This window comes from Spermophilus citellus, assembly GCF_964194105.1.
Source record: "Spermophilus citellus genome assembly, chromosome: 12".
Taxonomy (NCBI): Eukaryota; Metazoa; Chordata; class Mammalia; order Rodentia; family Sciuridae; genus Spermophilus; species Spermophilus citellus.
The window spans coordinates 14,103,074-14,120,333 of NC_138198.1; the positions used below are offsets into that span (position 1 = coordinate 14,103,074).

The 17,260-nt window shown below is 40.6% G+C and overlaps 1 protein-coding gene across 2 annotated transcripts in view; it reads right to left on the reverse strand.

Annotated features, from left to right (window-relative positions):
- Positions 1–2,899: 2,899 nt before the first annotated feature.
- The window catches only part of LOC308632076 (uncharacterized protein), a 95,449-nt gene continuing 81,088 nt past the window's right edge, over positions 2,900–17,260 (reverse strand). For both annotated transcript variants that reach the window (XR_014018419.1, XR_014018420.1), the window contains 3 exons: positions 4,817–4,877; positions 3,281–3,384; positions 2,900–3,019 (listed from right to left, as the gene is read on the reverse strand). The gene's annotated coding sequence lies outside the window, so the exon portion shown is untranslated. The remainder of the gene's footprint in view (positions 3,020–3,280; positions 3,385–4,816; positions 4,878–17,260) is intronic.

Genomic DNA, 17,260 nt, shown 5'->3' on the forward strand with positions numbered 1-17,260 from the left:
CTCCTGGCATCTGAGAATCAGAGAGAGAGACAGTAAAGGACTGGTAACAAGATTATAGTCCCCAAGGGCCTGCCCCCTTTAACTAGATCCCACTCTATACAGTTTTTAACACATCCTTGTAATCCATTCATATTATAAAGCTATCAGGGAATTAATCCAGTAATGAGGTCAAAGTCCTCATGATTCAATCACTTTCTAAAAGCCCCTCCTCTGAATAATACTGCATTGGGGGTCAAGCCATCAGAGTATGAGTCTTTTGGGGACATTCTGGATCCAAACCATAACAAGTATCTTCAGTGATACTGGTCTAGTGGTCATGCCTTCCCTTAATTTATTCTTATCTGAGGTCTTTATCTCTTCTTTTCTTGAAAACTAATTCTGCTGGTTATAGTAGTCTTGTTTGGCACTCCACTCCTTTACCCAGGCTACTTTCTTCTTTTTAATGATCGCCACTCAGAATGGATTATAGACAATCATAAGGACATTCTTTTTTTAATGTCCTTTTGCCAAATAATGTCACATTCCAAAGTATTGGCAATTGAGACCATATATGAATTCGGGAGCACATAACTCAACCATAATAGGCAGGTATGGAGAATTCGGTTGTCACTGGTGAGCTCCTCATGGACCTCAGGGTCACCACAGTGTTTTTAGCAGGGGTGCTAATGGGGCCTGTGGATGATGGTGGAATCACATGGCTGGAGAAGTTCTGCCTTTGTTTCCCCAACAAGTGACAATAAGTGACATCATGCATGAGTCAGTTAGTAAACAGCCCAAGCACACTCAGATTCTTTGAGACTTTTCAAGTGGTTGATTGCTTGATAAAAATGAATGGTGTTGTGTACCTGTCATACATAGACTACAAATCCAACATTCAAAGTGGATGTGTAGAATATTATAAATCCAAGTGACATAACCTAGAAAACAAAACTAGTGTGATGTCACTCCTTGAAGGTAAAATACTGATTTAATTATTCCATGAGGCCATTCTCATGTTTATAGTGACATTTTGAAGGTAATCAATATTTTAAATATGTAAACAGTTTGGAGACATGAGTAGAAGCTTAAATACACATTGCTTCCTATCTCTTTACATTAAACCATGCCAGCTAACGTCAGTCATACCAAAAGGATATGATAAAGCTTCAGTGTGTCTTGTCAACACTGTGAATAAAATTGGGTTATTTTGCATTTTTTCTACCAGTTGGCCTAGAAAGAAGCCAAGATCAATGTGGGTCCAGGTGTGTGGGGAATGAGGGCAGAAAGAATGTTGTGATAGATTTGTCTTAAGTAAAATGTGTCCAATTAAAAGTGCTGTCCTCAATTCTGAGATTATATCCTTCTTAAATTTTCTATGAAATTTTACTTACTTTTAAGAAAGCAAAGTCATAAAATCAGTTTGAAGGTTTTAACTTATTTTTTTTTTTTATTTTAGATATTTTTACTTCTTTCCTTGGCCAAGGCAAAAGAAAGAAAATACATCATACCTTGATTTGGGAATATCAAGTGTTTTTTTTAAATTTAGAGAATCCATAAATGTATAAAGTTTAAGATATTTCCTGTAAAACATCATCTTCTGGGCCCCTGGGCAGCTCCAGGAGTCCTGTAGTATAGGCATCTGGGGTGGGCAAGAAAGTATTGGAACCTGTGTGTGCACATCAAGGAGAAGAGGCATCCTTGTCTAACTCATTGTTAGTGAGCAGGTGGTGGGTACCTCCCTGGCTCTTGACAGTCCAGGTCCCTGTTGGATCCTAGGGTTCACAGTGAAGAGGAGCATCCTGCATACGGAAGATCTAAAGGGGTTCTCTGTCAATTATTCCTCTAAGTAGAGAGTTTTGGCCTCAACCGTGGATGCCTCTTTACAGGACTTGCCAGTGACATTTCTACTTAGAAAGGCCTTGCAGCTTAAGAAGGTTCCTGCCAAGAAACTACAGACTGTAATGGGAACAAGCAGAACCCTGATAGGGTTGTGCTTCTTTCAAGAGGACTTCATCTGCCAATTGTCTAGTGAAACCAATGTTAAACTAATCACAACTGCAAGAAATGAAGCATTGCCAAGAGGACCTTGGAAATGCATTTATTATCCTGCCAGTAGCAATAAACTTGCTCTGAGGGTCATAACAGAGCCATTAGGAACAGAAACTTTTATTTGGTTAAATACTTAGCAGTTACTTTTGTATAATGTGCTTTGGTTTATATATTATATACTGTTAACCTTTATCTGCCATCCTCATCAATGGATTCAACTAACCTCAAATCAAATATTAAGAAAGAATAATTTGTATTGTACACATGATAACTTTTCCCCTTGTTATTATTCCCTAATCAGTACTGTATAACAACTATTTACCTGAGCCCCAAGCCCATGGGAGACTTGAGGGGGCAGGGCCTGAGGCCTCCCAGAGCATCTGAAGAGCTACGCAGTGGGAACACTCATTCTGTACTGTGACTGTGGCACTTTGGTGGGGAGCATCCTGAATTGGATGCTTGAGGCAGTGACTGAGACTAAATTCTGACCTTCTTGAGGTGCCCTCTCACAGAGTGCACTGGAATATACCTGGGAGAGGAGGCCTGACTGGCATATCTGTAACTGATTCACTGATAGTGAGGCCTGGGGCTGAGGTGATAAATGAAAGCCCACAAGTATCAACAATCAGACACAATTCCCATCATTTTGCATAAATTAAGTAAATTGCCACGTCCTTGGCATTCACGTGCGGAAATAAGAGGCTTGCCCTGAATCACACAAGAGTTTTAGGGGGAGGGGAATGGAGGGTGCTCAAACCTGCCAGCATGGCCTCTTCTCCAGAATCACTATGGGTTTATGGGACCCTCTGGGAGTGTGGCCAGGACTTCTGTCCCTTCAAATACACTCATGAGGCTCTTGTCAAGGACTAGTGATTCCCTACTGACTTGACATGCAGAAAGTTGTTAAGCACCTTTGCTCACCCAGGGAGCACCTCCTGGAACAGGTAGTTGTTAGTTGTTCTCCACCTTCTATGGGGTAATCCAGAGTTCCCTGTGGAAAGGACAAGGCTTCTAGTTATTGGGAGCACACAGACTCTAAAGTGGAGAGATGCCTGATTTTCTATTTAGCAAAGCATAAGAAATCTCTAGTTGTCCTTGTGAACAGTATTAATGAACAAAGAGAAGTAGACATTTCAAGATCACTTTGATCACCTTGTTGTTAACACCTTAACATAAAAGGCCCTCATGCAAGGGGGAACTGTGCAAGGACTCACTCTTGCCCTTGGATAATGTTGGGGTGTGTCATACATACCCAATGAGGTTCCAGTACTACTGCTATCCTTCAGTGCATCTGATGACAGATGGATGAAGGGAGAAACTGCTGTTTCACTAGGCTGTGGGGTTCAACTATCCTTTCTTGTAAAAGAAAAAGAAACATTTTTCAATAAACCTGAAATCTATGGCACTACTAAAAGAGGAGGAAGAATGCAGGGCAGATTATCTTTTTTTTTTTTTTTTTTTTTAAAGAGAGAGTGATAGAGGGAGAGAGAGAGAGAGAATTTTTTAATATTTATTTTTTAGTTTTCGGCGGACACAACATCTTTGTTGGTATGTGGTGCTGAGGATCGAACCCGGGTCGCACGCATGCCAGGCGAGCGCGCTACCGCTTGAGCCACATCCCCAGCCCGGCAGATTATCTTTTTAACAAGAAAATATGCCTTACATATGCATAATTCTGAGAATTTTTGGCTGGAGAACATGAGCACACAATGCATTATTGGAAGAAAATTCTAAGAAAATCATCTTCATATGCATATAAAAGTTTAATAATGAGTTACTAATATTATTTCAGGGAATATTTTGGTGAAATATTTAGTAAAATGGAATGAAGTAGGACAAGATATTTTTAGAATGATTGCATTTCCCATTATTTTATTCATGAATTTTAGTAAGATTAACAAGAGAAAGACATCAGAATGTTCCCTTTGCTCACACTCATAGTCAACACCAAAACTCAATAAGCTATGGAAATTTAATATTATTTTGATTAATGACCATAACAACTTTATTTGGGTTCCAGTGGGCCAGGAGGTGGTGATGGGCCTGGAGAAAGCAGTGAGACAGGAGATGGGGTTGGCATGGGAGAAGGCAACCAACAGTTGTTGGGTGGAGAGGAGCTCTGTGGGTTGGTTCACAGTGTGAGTGTCATTAAGTCACATGGAGGAGGAGTCAAGCCAGGTCCTGGCAGAGATGGAGGGCAGGCCACTGGATCAGGAGGATGAGATGAGAGAGAGGAAATTCTGAATATTATTCAGAAAGAATCAAAGACTCTGGTGACTGAGAGCACTCAGGGATGAGGTGACCCAACAGAAACTCAGGAAGTCATTAGGTCTGGTGAGTTAAGTAGAGGTCAAAAGAAGAGGGTGCTTTCTAAAAGAAGTCGAGGAAGCCAAAGGGAAGAAGACAGTGGCTGGAGCATCCTCCATAGGTAATATACGTGATTGGTGGACTCTAGCTGTCTCTGATTTCCACATCTCATCTGGGACTTCTCTTTTTAAGAACTGGTAAAAGCTGCTGTCATCATGGAGCTTCCCTAGGTGGTTGCAAGAGATAGGAGTCACAGGCTGCAACCAGGAGCAGATGGGGCCAGGAGGTAAGGTATCTGTGGTCCATTGCCCCTTGTGCCCCATACCCCCAGTTTATAAAGCACTTACTCTCCCAACCCCACAGCTTTAGTTCAATCCTACACAAATTCAGAGCTCCCCTCCTGCCCCATAAGACCTTTGTGTTCTCCAGTCATATCATAGACAGGGGTAAGAAGGACGGGAAGAAGTGTAAAGTTACTCACCTTTGTAAAAGTTAAACCAGGTCTTCAGTCTCTTCCACTTTCTTCCAGCAATCACTATAACCTGAAAATCAAGACTGGGTTATTGTGGAAAAGGGAAGTGAGTGCCTCTCCTCACCATGAGAGGAATGTCCACATGAGGGAGACTGGGACAGTAGACTCTGGAGGCAAGCACCAGTATTCAAAGCCACATGACAGTTTACAGGGATAGCAATCCACATGGAGGAGCAGCATTTTGTCATTTACTTCCATCTGCACTAGCCCCCATTATACTCATAACCACCCTGCGGGGGGAAAGATTGGGTCATCTCAAAGAGGAATGTATCTTAAGGAAGTGAGGGCTTGTCCACACTGACAAGGAAGTTCCACCTGCATATCCAGTTGAAGGTGTGGGGAGGCAGAACACACAACTATGACAAAAAGCAGTCAATGTAGGATCAGAAAGATATAGGCTGGTTGTAAAGGAAATAAAATCAAATGCTGACATCTCCAAAGCCCTTCCCTCTCCTCTTCCAACATGTTGCAAAGGTAACCTGCCCCAGGAATTGTTCCTCCCTGCAGGGAGTTGTAGGAGTTGTTAATTATTGCTTCCTGTGCTGCAACTTTCCTGCTTGGAGCACTCCACATTTCCCCCACAATTTGGTCATATACACAAGATATAGAGAGGAAAAGGCCAAGATAAGGAGAGAATGAGAACAAAGGAGTTCTAGAATTTATAAAAGGGACAGGACACCCCACTTCTTTGGATACCCATCTCTGAGACCCATTTTCTGCAGTGAAGTCTGTATTCTATTCTTTAAATAAACTTGCTTTCTATGCTTGTCTTGGCATTTCTCAGGTGTGAAATCTTCAATCTGGGAAACGGGAACTTAGAACTGATTGATTCTCATCACAGACGGTATCACAGATACCATGGGTCCAGTATTGCCCACACCATCCTACTGGACATCGCCCACCCCTGGCCCACTACAGCTTCACTCTGAGCACAGAACCTGAGAAGTGTCTCTGGTATGATGGTTTCCTTCCTAGCATCTCCCTCTCAGGTCTCTGCAGTTGACCTTCTCTGGAACATGGCTGTGGTCTCTTGGGGACAGCAGACTGTAAGTCACCACTGGGGTGGAAGGGCAAGGCCTTACCTTTCAGAGTGCCCCTCTTCTGCCTACTCTTGTTCAGCACCTTCTTCACCTTCAGATGCTGACAGACACAAAAATAAAAAGAGACTGGGGCCCAGTTCTCCCTCTGCTCTTTTAGACCAACTACAGACATTCCATGTTTCTGAACAGCTTACCTTTCTACAGTTAGCTAGTGGAGACACTTTTATTCAGAGAACATTTGTAAAGTGGCAAAATACTTAATTTTTCTTCCTTAGAAAACACCAAAAGGTGTTTTCTACATAAACTACACCATGCACGTCCTCAGTCACTGGTCCTCTGCTCAGGGACAGATGCATTTCCACAGGCTCTTCTCAGTTGCCAGGCAGGGTTCTGCTCCCTGAGGCCAGAGGTTTCTCCAGCCTGTAACTGAGGCCTTAAGGGCTCAGCACAGCCCTCACATTCTCAGTCCACCACAGAGAAAATGCTTGTTCCAGTCACCCACCAGGAGAAGGTGACTGATAGCTCAGTGTTAAAGGCCTGTCCTTCTCCAGATGTTCCCAACTCCCTCAGGAGCCCATAACTCAGCCATAGAGTCACAGTTGTGTGTTTTGCTCTGGAACCTGCAGCTCACCACATGGATGATCTTAGAGCTTCAGATCATAGAAGTCCTAGTTTATACTGTCTCCCTGCCCTGGCCCATCTGTCCCAGAATGATGTTCTGTTCTGTCCTGAGATTTCTCTTTTTGAAGTGTTTCTACTTATTTTGGAAAAGTGGAAAGAATAGTGTTTCTGAAAGCTCGGTCCTTGTCCCCAATGCCAATCCAGTAATGAGGACAGTTTTTGAGAAAAAGAAGGCTTATTGCTTTTCTAGCAAAGGAGAAACACAGGGAACTCCTTTTCCAGAGGCTGTGAATCTGCCCATCAACAAGAACAGGGGGCTTTTAAAGAGGTGATTCAAAGTTTACACTCCATATGTGTTCTCTACTAGAGTTGTAATTCACTTGTTAATTTGGGAGATAGTAATTTCTGAGATCTTCTACTACCATCCTCAAAATCTGTACTACTTTGTTCCTATGGAGGGTGTACTCAGGACAGATAAATCTGCCTAAAATCAGGAAGAAAGGTAATTCTGTTTCCCCACAGATTAGGGAGGAGCAGGGAAATGGGAAGAGAAACATGTCCATTTTAAAAAATAAATTGCAGTGGTAGAGAAGCAGGGGCTATATTCAAAGCATAAAGTAGATCACTGTTACAAAAATAGACAAAAGAGAATATCTGTTTTTGTTCTTGTTGGGTGTGGCCTGAGGTTTCTTATCTTCTTGAGTTTTCCCGTTTTCCTTGGTGGTGGGAAGGATGGATTACCCTGAAGGTAAGACAATAAAAGAAGAAAGAGCCCCAGTCCACACACACAGGCACGGATTATATCCATTGTCCAGCTGGTGAAGCTGGGTTCAGCCAGTCGGCACTAATGCTATTCAGAGGAAAGAGAGGATTCTCCATCATCTAAAATGCACTGTCTTGTTCAGACAAATGAGTCCTGATAATTCTATTGAAAAATGGGGAGTAGGGCCCAGGCCTGTGTCACAGGGCTGTGCCCTTCCATCAGAAAGGGATCCTGACAGCAGAGGAGGGGCAAGAAGAGGAGGCTGCACCACATCCTTGCCCCACCCTCCAGCAAGCATGTCCTCCACCCTCCTGGGCCTTCTAGATTCTTCCTTCCAACCTCATTTGCTCACCCTGTCAGAGGAGGCCTTAGTTTATTCAATATTCTTTCCCCCTGGAATCCAGACATTATTTATTTCCTTGTAGATCTCTGCTTGGGCTCCATCAATTTCATAAGTTTTTTTGAAAATTCTTATCTATGGGATTTTCATTTCTCAGGAATTATTTCTTTTATGATTTCTGAAATTTCAATTCTTCCTGTGTTGCATTAACTCATCATAAAAATCAAATTTCTTTCTTGCTTATTTATTTATGTCAATTTTAACTAAATTTTTCTCAATTTTATTTTACTATCTTCATCTAGACGGTTTACTTTGCTGGCAGCAAATTTTCTCAGGCTGTCTTTATCTGGCAGTATCTTTATTTTTCTTTATTATTAAAGGACAGATTTTTCTGGACATAGACTCTTCAGGTGATCTTCCCTTACACTCTTGGAATACGCTACCCCACAGCTTCCTTCCAATGTTTCTGGTTGGAAGAAAACTAATAATCTCCCTGTGGTCCCCTTGTGCATGAGAAGTTTTTATCTGTTGCATCTAAGATTCTCTCTTTGCCTTTTCACAGTTTGTCCATGATGTGTCTAGGAATGGATATGTTTGTTTTTATTTTACAAAATGGAAGCATTGAATCTAGTGGTCTATGTTTTATATCAATTTTTGTAAGTTTCTAGCCCTTATTTCTTTTTTTAAAACCTTTATTTTATTTATTTATTTATTTTTATGTGGTGCTGAGGCTCAAACCCAGTGCCTCCCATGTGGTAGGAAGCGCTTTAACACTGAGCCACAACCCCAGACCTCTAGCCCTTATTTCTACAAGTATTTTTTCTTCCCCCTTTTTTGAGTCTCCTTCCATATGTGTCAGTAGCCTTGCTGATGGGGACATCCAGGTAATGCAGCACCACTTGCTGGAAGGATCTCTGCTCTGTGTTGCTGTGTTGCCTCTGCTCCTTTACTATACAGCAGTTGGCTGTACTGATGCAGGTCTGTTTCTGGGCTCTTCTTTATCTTCCACTGATCTAATTGTCTATTCTTTCTCCAGTATCCTACTCTACTGGTAGCTGTTGCTCCACAGTAGATCTTCAAATCAGGTACTTTCAGCCCTCCAGCTCTGCTCATCACCTGTATTGTTTTAACTATTCTGGGATTTTGCCTTTTATTATATACATTAAACTCAGTTTTTCAATCTCAACAAATTGACTCATCGGAAGTTTGGATCACATTCAATATATAGAGCAAGTTGGGAGGAACTGACAAAATTTTAATAATATTTAGTTTTCCTGTACATGTTATCATCAAATACCTTCTCATTCATTTAGATATTTTTTGATTTATTCCATCACAGTTTTAAGTTTTCCTCATATAGATCCTATAAATATTTTGTTAGTTTTCTTTCTGAATAATTAACTTGGGGGCTAATGAAAATATGATTTTTAAAAAAAATTCATATTCTACATAGGTGAGGAAGAGATAGGTTTTTTCTATATTAATCTTCTATCTTGCAATTTGGGTATAATTACTTATTCATCCAAGGTGTTTTCTTGTTGACTTTATTTGATGTTATTTTTTTAAAATTTGTTCCAATTAGTTATACATGACAGTAGAATGCACTTTGAAACATCATTTAGAGATGGAGTATAATTTCTCATTCCTTTGGTTATACATGATGTAGAATCCCACAGGTCATATAGTTCTATATGTACATAGGGTAATAATGTCTGACTCATTCTACTAGCCTTAGTTGTCGTTGCAGCTGGATGGCTGCAGAGCTATTCCTATTTGTGTGTTTTGTGCCCTGCACTATATAATTCATAGTAGCAAAAAAATTATTTCTCATTTCTGTCCCAGAATGACATTCTGTTCTGTCCTGAGATTTCTCTTTTTTGAAGTGCATTTATTTATTTATTTGAGGGGGAAAAAAAGGAGACAAAAAAGAATATTTTTTTCTTGTTGAGTGTGGCCTATGGGTTTCTTCCCTTTCTGAGTTCTCCCTTTCTCTTTCATGGTAGGAAGGATGGATTACCCTGGAGGTAGGGAAATAAGAGGAGAAAGAGCCCCAGTCCACACACAAAGGCAAGGATCATATCCATCGTCCAGGTGATAAAGCTGGGGTCCAGCCATACGGCACTAACACTATTCAGAGGAAATAGGATTTTCCATTGTCTAAATTGCACTGTCCAGTTTGGAAAAATGAGTCCTGAAAGCTCTCCTTCCAAATTCTCTTTGGAACATACTTACAAGTGGATTTGCTTAATCATGTAATAATTCCACCTTCAACATTGTTGCTTAATTTAAATTCCCACCAGAAAATTTTTAGAGTTTCATTTTCTCCTTATTCCCTATAACATTTATTTTCATTTAGCTTAAAACAGCCATTGTAATGCATGTAAAGTGATACCACCAATTGGTGATTTTCTTTTCCCTCATGACAGTGATGTTTTCGTGTGATTGTCTATTTGTACATCTTCTTTGGGGAAAGGCATATTGTTGTTCTTTGTCCAATTTCAAATTGGGTTGCTTCCTTGTTGTTGAGCTATAAAAACTCACTAATGATTCTTCATCAAATTTAGATTGCAAATATTTTCTCTCATTCTGTGGATTGCTTTCTTTGTCTATCTAATTTTATTTTTAACTGGTTTATTAGGTATAATTGATTTGCCATATACTGCACATACTGAACATAGGTTATTAAATCTTTCTTTTTACCTCTTAATCACTTCCAAATTTGTAGTTCTACCATATTAAGTATATTCAGAATGTTGTGTAATAGATCTCCAGAACTTTTTTATCTTGAAAAATTAAAACCTGTACTCATTAAATGCACCCTCCCTTGGCTCTGTGCATGGGGTTCTGGACTTGGCTAACACCCTTTTCAACAACCCTTTGAAACTGGACTTGCAAGACCAGTTCACACTCAATTGTTGGGAAAGGCAGTGGACCTTCCAGGTTCAGTCTCTGGGCTATCTATACAGTCCTATCATCTGTCATGGCATGGTGACTTGGAACCTTGATCTGTTCTCATTTTCTACTGATATTATCTGGTTCTGTTAAATTGATAATATCCTGCTAACTGGGAAAGATCATCCTCTGTTATAGAATGCAAGTACATATCAGGAGATGGCTGTCAACCTCAACAAAATCCAAGGCCCTATGAAGTTCATGGAATGATCTGTTCAGGTAAGACCCATTTGATTCTAGACATGGTGAGAGATAAAGTGAAAACGTTTTCCATCACCCAAGCAGTAAAGAATGTAGATGGGTCTTTTGGACCCTGTCTTATTAGCAGGCTCTCACACAATATCCATGCCTACTACATGGGCTGATGAAGAAGCCAGATGGAACTGAGATGTCCCCCAGCAGAGAGAATTTGGAAAAGCAAATTTGGAAAAGCCCAGGTACAATCTCTGGATACCTCTCTACCAGGGATGCCAATGTGGTTAGATATCACCTGTACAGTAGATGGGAAGAACTTAGCTTACTGGAAAATGTGATTATAGGATTTTGTCCATAAGTGTAGAAAGGAGCTGAAACTATTAGTATAGCTATTTATAACAGCAGTTTTTAGGAGTATAAAGTGACCTACCAGAGTGGAGCCACTGTCCAAATCTTTACTGAACATAATGTGAATTGACATATAGGTTGGTGGATGGCCTATTTAACCTGCATCAATCTCCTGTAGCACAGACCCCTAAAGAATGGCATGTGTATTACAACAACACAGAGTTCTCATCAATAGTTTGTTGAATAGGTGCCTTTACCTGTTCCTCATTATCCCAGGTGGCTGCCCCAGTGCCACTGATCTCACAGGTATAAGAGGGGTAACCCCATGCCTGAAAATTGTTCATATACAGGTGGGTTCAGCATGGGGGAAGCCAAGGATTTATACTGATTTTGCAGTACAATCTGTTATTCATACCATCTGGAATGAGACAGGAGAAAAATCTTTGCATCCAGAAGACAAACTTATGCAATATGGATTGTAGTACCTGTCAGGTGGTCACTGGATATTGTACTAACAACTGGACACTTTATAATGGCCTTAAATTATAGATGGTATAGTTGCAAGTGGACTATGATCTTTACTGGAAAAGCCTTGGAAGCCAACATGTGGCAAGAAATGTGACAGGAAGCTGGAAAAAAAATGATTATTTATGACACAGTCAACTTTGTACCTGGAAATATAAAGCTGGATACTTTGACTATGATGCAGGCTCTGGCCAGGACCCAGGCAGTACACTTGATGAGGAGGGTACAGAAAAAGTAATTTAGAAAGTGCTAAAATAGGATGGAAGAGGGTCAGAGACAGAATTATCCCTAAAACATAATGACTTACTCTTGGTCACATCTCAGTGACAGATTCTTCTGCCTCCAGTCCTGTCCTTTGAGCCACATTGGGAACAAAAACTAGTGTGGGAATGGAATATTGATCATATCGGCCTCTAGCTAAACATTAAAGGACACAAATATGCCTCAACCTGTGTAGTCTTCCCTAGCAAGAGAGCTATTCAAACCACCACTTTCAAAGGTCTTGAGAAGCTAATGTAATATATGGGTATCCACACTGTCAGGACATGCATTTCACAAGCCATGCTATTCAGCATTGGTCCCAAGGACATGAAGCATCATGTAATTTCCACTTGCCATATAACTCTAGGGCAGCAAGCAGGTTTGATGGAGAGAGAAAGTCTTATTCAAGTGTTGGATATTGGCCTATTAGGCAAACCCACCTTGGCTATGGCCTGGAGTCTTTTGGAGAAGTATGTGTATAATATGACACAATACACTATATTGTCATGTGTATCTAAAAAGAACAAGAAAAGAAGAAAAAATGCCCAAAAAGTCTTGGATACCTTCTCCTTATAAGCATATGGGAGCTCTGACCCCTGCCCCAAAGACTGTGGATGTCAAAGCTGTACATCCAGATGATATACTGCCAGAGTTGACACAAAAAGCTCTGCTGTTTTGCACACAGCATTAAATCCAGGGTAGGGGACAAGTCAATGGGGGCTTAAGTAGTGTGTCCCCCAGAGATGGGCTGGCTATTTTTTTTATGTTGTTCTAATTAGTTACACATGACAGTAGAATGAACTCTGACACATCATACATAAATGGAGTATAGTTTCTCATTCTTCTGGGTTGTACATGATGTAGAATCATACTGGTTGTGTAGTCATATATGTGTGTAGGGTAATAATGTCCAATTCATTCTATTATCCTTCCTATCCCCTGCCCTCCCTTCACTCTCCTCTACCTAATCTAAAGTAACTCTATTCTCCCTTAGCCCTACCCTCTGATTGAGAATTAGCATCTTCATATCAGAGAAAACATTTGGCCTTTGATTTGGGGGGATTGTCTTATTTTGCATATACTTTCCAGCTTTATCCATTTACCACCAAATGTGGGCTGGATATTTCTTGCCATAGTGTGAGGAATCTCCAGTCCTCCTAACTAAATTCCTGTTGGTCTTCTTGGGCTGTGGACTTGTGATCATGACCTAATGTGTTAAAGAAAATACTCAAGGAGCTGAACTTAGACTTCTAGTCAGGCATGTCATTCACTATTCATTTTAAGAGTCCCTCATGGATGGCGGCGGGAAGTGAGTAAGCCGCTCCGTGCTCCCCGCCGCTGCGCCCACAACGTATGTTGCTGCGTCTTAAAAGATGAAGTAAAGATCATTAAAGGAGATCTGTCGACAAAGACTCAGCACCGTGTCAAGAAAGGGGCCTAGGTGGAGTGAATCCGCCACAACTCCAGCCAAGGTGGAGTGAGTCCATCACGACTTCAGCGCGAGCAGTAAGGCTGCAGCCCGAGCTGCCCGGCTCCCTCGGCCCCTTCTCCTTCTCCTCTCCGCCTTTCCGCTTTGCTTCTCCCCCGCCGTCTCTCCTCCCACGCTCAGTCCCTAAATCTAGATCTCAATTTCTTTCCCCCACACCGCCCGCTCTCCCGCATATCCGGTACCCGGCCTGCGCGGCCCTGAGGCGCTGCCTCCCCACCCCCAGCCCGCACCCCCTCCCCGGGGGTCCCGAAGGCCACAGCTGGGCCGCCACCGCGCCGCCGCCGCCACTGCCGCCACTTCCCGCAGAGCACCATAGAGCGGACTCTTCACCGCGTGAGTGAGCTGCCGAGTTAAATGGTACAGCTGATAAGATGAGTGACAATTTAAAATCTAAGTGATCTAACATGGCAGCGGACACGGAGAGATCAAGTCTCTAACCCCTTCAGCTGCGCAAGCATAGGGAGAAGTAAACTGTCAAAATACTGTTCGCTCAGGACCACTAGGCACTGTTGAGCTGAAGGGGATCCCGGGCGAACAATCTGCCCCTCTCAGAACACACTGAGCCCGGATTGGGCTGCATTCTAGTTCTGGTTCGCCTGCTTCTCGTGACTCAGCAATAATGATCCCGCTGAAATAACTAGTCGGCCCACCTGAACTCACAGAGGTAAAAGCCAACTGAGCACGATAGTCAGACCCAGGGTATCCCTCTGCTGACAACAGAGGTCCCTTGCACCAGCTACCAGGGGAGTTGCTACCTGAGGGCAAACAAATTCGCTGGGGGTCCTCAGCCACAAGCCCTACAAACTTAGGGTCTGAGGGAGGCAAACAGAAAGGGTGTGCCCAGGCACCCATGGAAACAGGGCTCCCAGGAGCAGCAGACCCGGCGTGTAGCCAGTATTGTGGCGAGCTTCACAGGTGAGCGGGGCCTGGATTGAGGAACCACAAGAGAAGGCCCAAGGCACTCAGGATTAGAGACCCGCACAGTCTGGGAAGAAGAGCTGAGGAACAGTGATTGGTTCCCACCCATCAAGAAGAGAAGCCTGGCCCAGTAGGCATAGCTGCACCTACTGGAAGAGAAGTTAATTGAGCTCTATGACTGCATTTATTATTATTTTTTTTTAATGATTATTATTAGTATTTTTTTAAATTTTATTTTCACTTTTTGTTGTTGATGTTGTTGTTGTTCTTTAACTTTCTTATTAATGGTTTCAATTTTTTTAATTCTTTTTATTCTATTATTATTACTATTATTTTTTAAACTTTAATTTCCATTTTTTTATTACCATTATAATTTTTTTTTTTGGTTTTAAATTTTTATTTTTTCGTTTTTTCTTTCTTTCTTTTCACTTTTTTTCTTTTGTCTTTTCATTTCTTTTCAATTTTCTTATTCCCCCTTTCTTGAATTCTACCTGCATACACTCATTCTCTTTAGTGACTTCTTCCCTTCCCTTCTAATATCTCTCCTCCCAAGCATCAAATAAATTTACAAGAGTAAACAGTAACTCAGCAGTCAAACAGAACAAGAAGTAACATGAACATAAAAAAGCAAGGAAGAAAAGGAGTACAAACAATGAAGGACAGCCTAAATATTCAGGAGGACCTAGAGTCATCAGAAAAATGGCCATATAAAGAAGTCAAGGAACACCTCAGACAGATGGAAAGGAACCTTAAAGATCACATTTAAAATGAATTACATAAACAGATAAAAGAAGAAATTAAGCATCTTTATCAGGAGATAGAGATTATAAAAAAAATCAAACAATAATTCTAGAAATGAAGGATACAATAAACCAAATTAAAAACTCAATCGAGAGTATCACTAACAGAGTGAAGCAAGTAGAAGCCAGAACGTCAGATAATGAAGACAAAATATATCATCTTGAAAAGAGTCTAGCCAACTCAGATAGGCTGGTAAAAAATCACGAGAAAAACATCCAAGAGATTTGGGATAACTTAAAAAAACCAAACTTACGAGTCATCGGGATAGAGGAAGGCACAGAGATTCATACCAAGGGAATGAGTAACCTGCTGAATGAAATAATTACAGAAAACTTTCCAGAAATAAAAAAGGAAACAGATATACAAATTGTAGATGCATACAGGACACCGAGCACACAAAATCACAGTAGACCAACGCCAAGACACATTGTTATGAAGATATCCAATATACAGAACAAAGAGAAAATATTAAAAGCTACAAGAGAAAAGAGGCAGATTACATTTAGGGGTAAACCAATAAGGTTAACAACGGATTTTTCATCAGAGACGCTGAAAGCGAGAAGATCCTGGAACAACGTATTTCAAACACTGAAAGACAATGGATGCCAACCAAGAATTCTGTATCTAGCAAAATTAAGCTTCAGGTATGACAACGAAATAAAAATCTTTCATGATAAACAAAAGCTAAAAGAATTTGTAGCCAGAAAACCAGCATTGCAAAGCGTCTTGAGCAAAACACTACATGAGGAAGAAACGAAAAACAATAACCAAAACCATCAGTGGGAAGTGCCTCGGTAAAGACAGAGGACGGGGGGAAAGCTAATCATGGAGAAACAAACTAAATTAGAAAAAAAAAAGAGATAAATAATCAAACATGGCAGGAAGTACAAACCATATATCAATAGTAACTCTAAACGTTAATGGCTTAAACTCTCCAATAAAGCGACATAGGCTGGTAACATGGATTAAAAAAACAAATCCAACAATATGCTGCCGCCAGGAGACACATCTGATTGGAAAAGACATACACAGGCTCAAGGTAAAAGGTTGGGAAAAAATATACCACGCACACGGTCCTCGTAAGCAATCAGGGGTGGCCATTCTCATATCGAATAAAATCGACTTCAAGACTAAGTTAATCAAAAGGGATAAGGAAGGACATTATATACTGTTAAAAGGAACCATTCACCAACAAGACATAACAATTATCAATATTTATGCACCAAATAATGGCGCTGCGACGTTCATAAAACAAACTCTCCTCAAGTTCAAGAATCAAATAGACCACAACACAATAATCATGGGTGACTTCAACATACCTCTCTCACCATTGGACAGATCCTCCAAACAAAAGTTGAATAAAGAAACTATTGACCTCAATATCACAATCAATAACCTAGACTTAACTGACATATATAGAATATATTAACCATCATCAAGTGGATATACTTTTTTCTCAGCAGCACATGGATCCTTCTCAAAAATAGACCATATATTATGCCATAGGGCAACCCTCAGTAAATATAAAGGGGTGGAGATAATACCATGCATTTTATCAGATCATAATGGAATGAAACTGGAAATCAATGATAAAAGAAGGAAGGAAAAATCCTACATCACATGGAAAATGAACAATATGTTACTGAACGATCAATGGGTTACAGAAGACATAAAGGAGGAAAGCAAAAAATTCTTAGAGATAAATGAAAATACAGACACAACATATCAGAATCTATGGAACACAATGAAAGCAGTTTTAAGAGGGAAATTCATCTCCTGGAGGTCATTCCTCAAAAAAAGGAAAACCCAACAAAAAAATGAACTCACACTTCATCTCAAAGCCCTAGAAAAGGAAGAGCAAAACAACAGCAAATGTACCAGAAGGCAAGAATTAATTAAAATCAGAGCAGAAATCAACGAAATTGAAACAAAAGAAACTATTGAAAAAATTAACAAAACAAAAAGTTGGTTCTTTGAAAAAATAAACAAGATCGACAGACCCTTAGCCATGCTAACGAAGAGAAGAAGAGAGAGAACTCAAATTACTAACATACGAGATGAAAAAGGCATTATCACAACAGATGCTACAGAAATACAGAAGACAATTAGAAATTACTTTGAAAACCTATATTCCAATAAA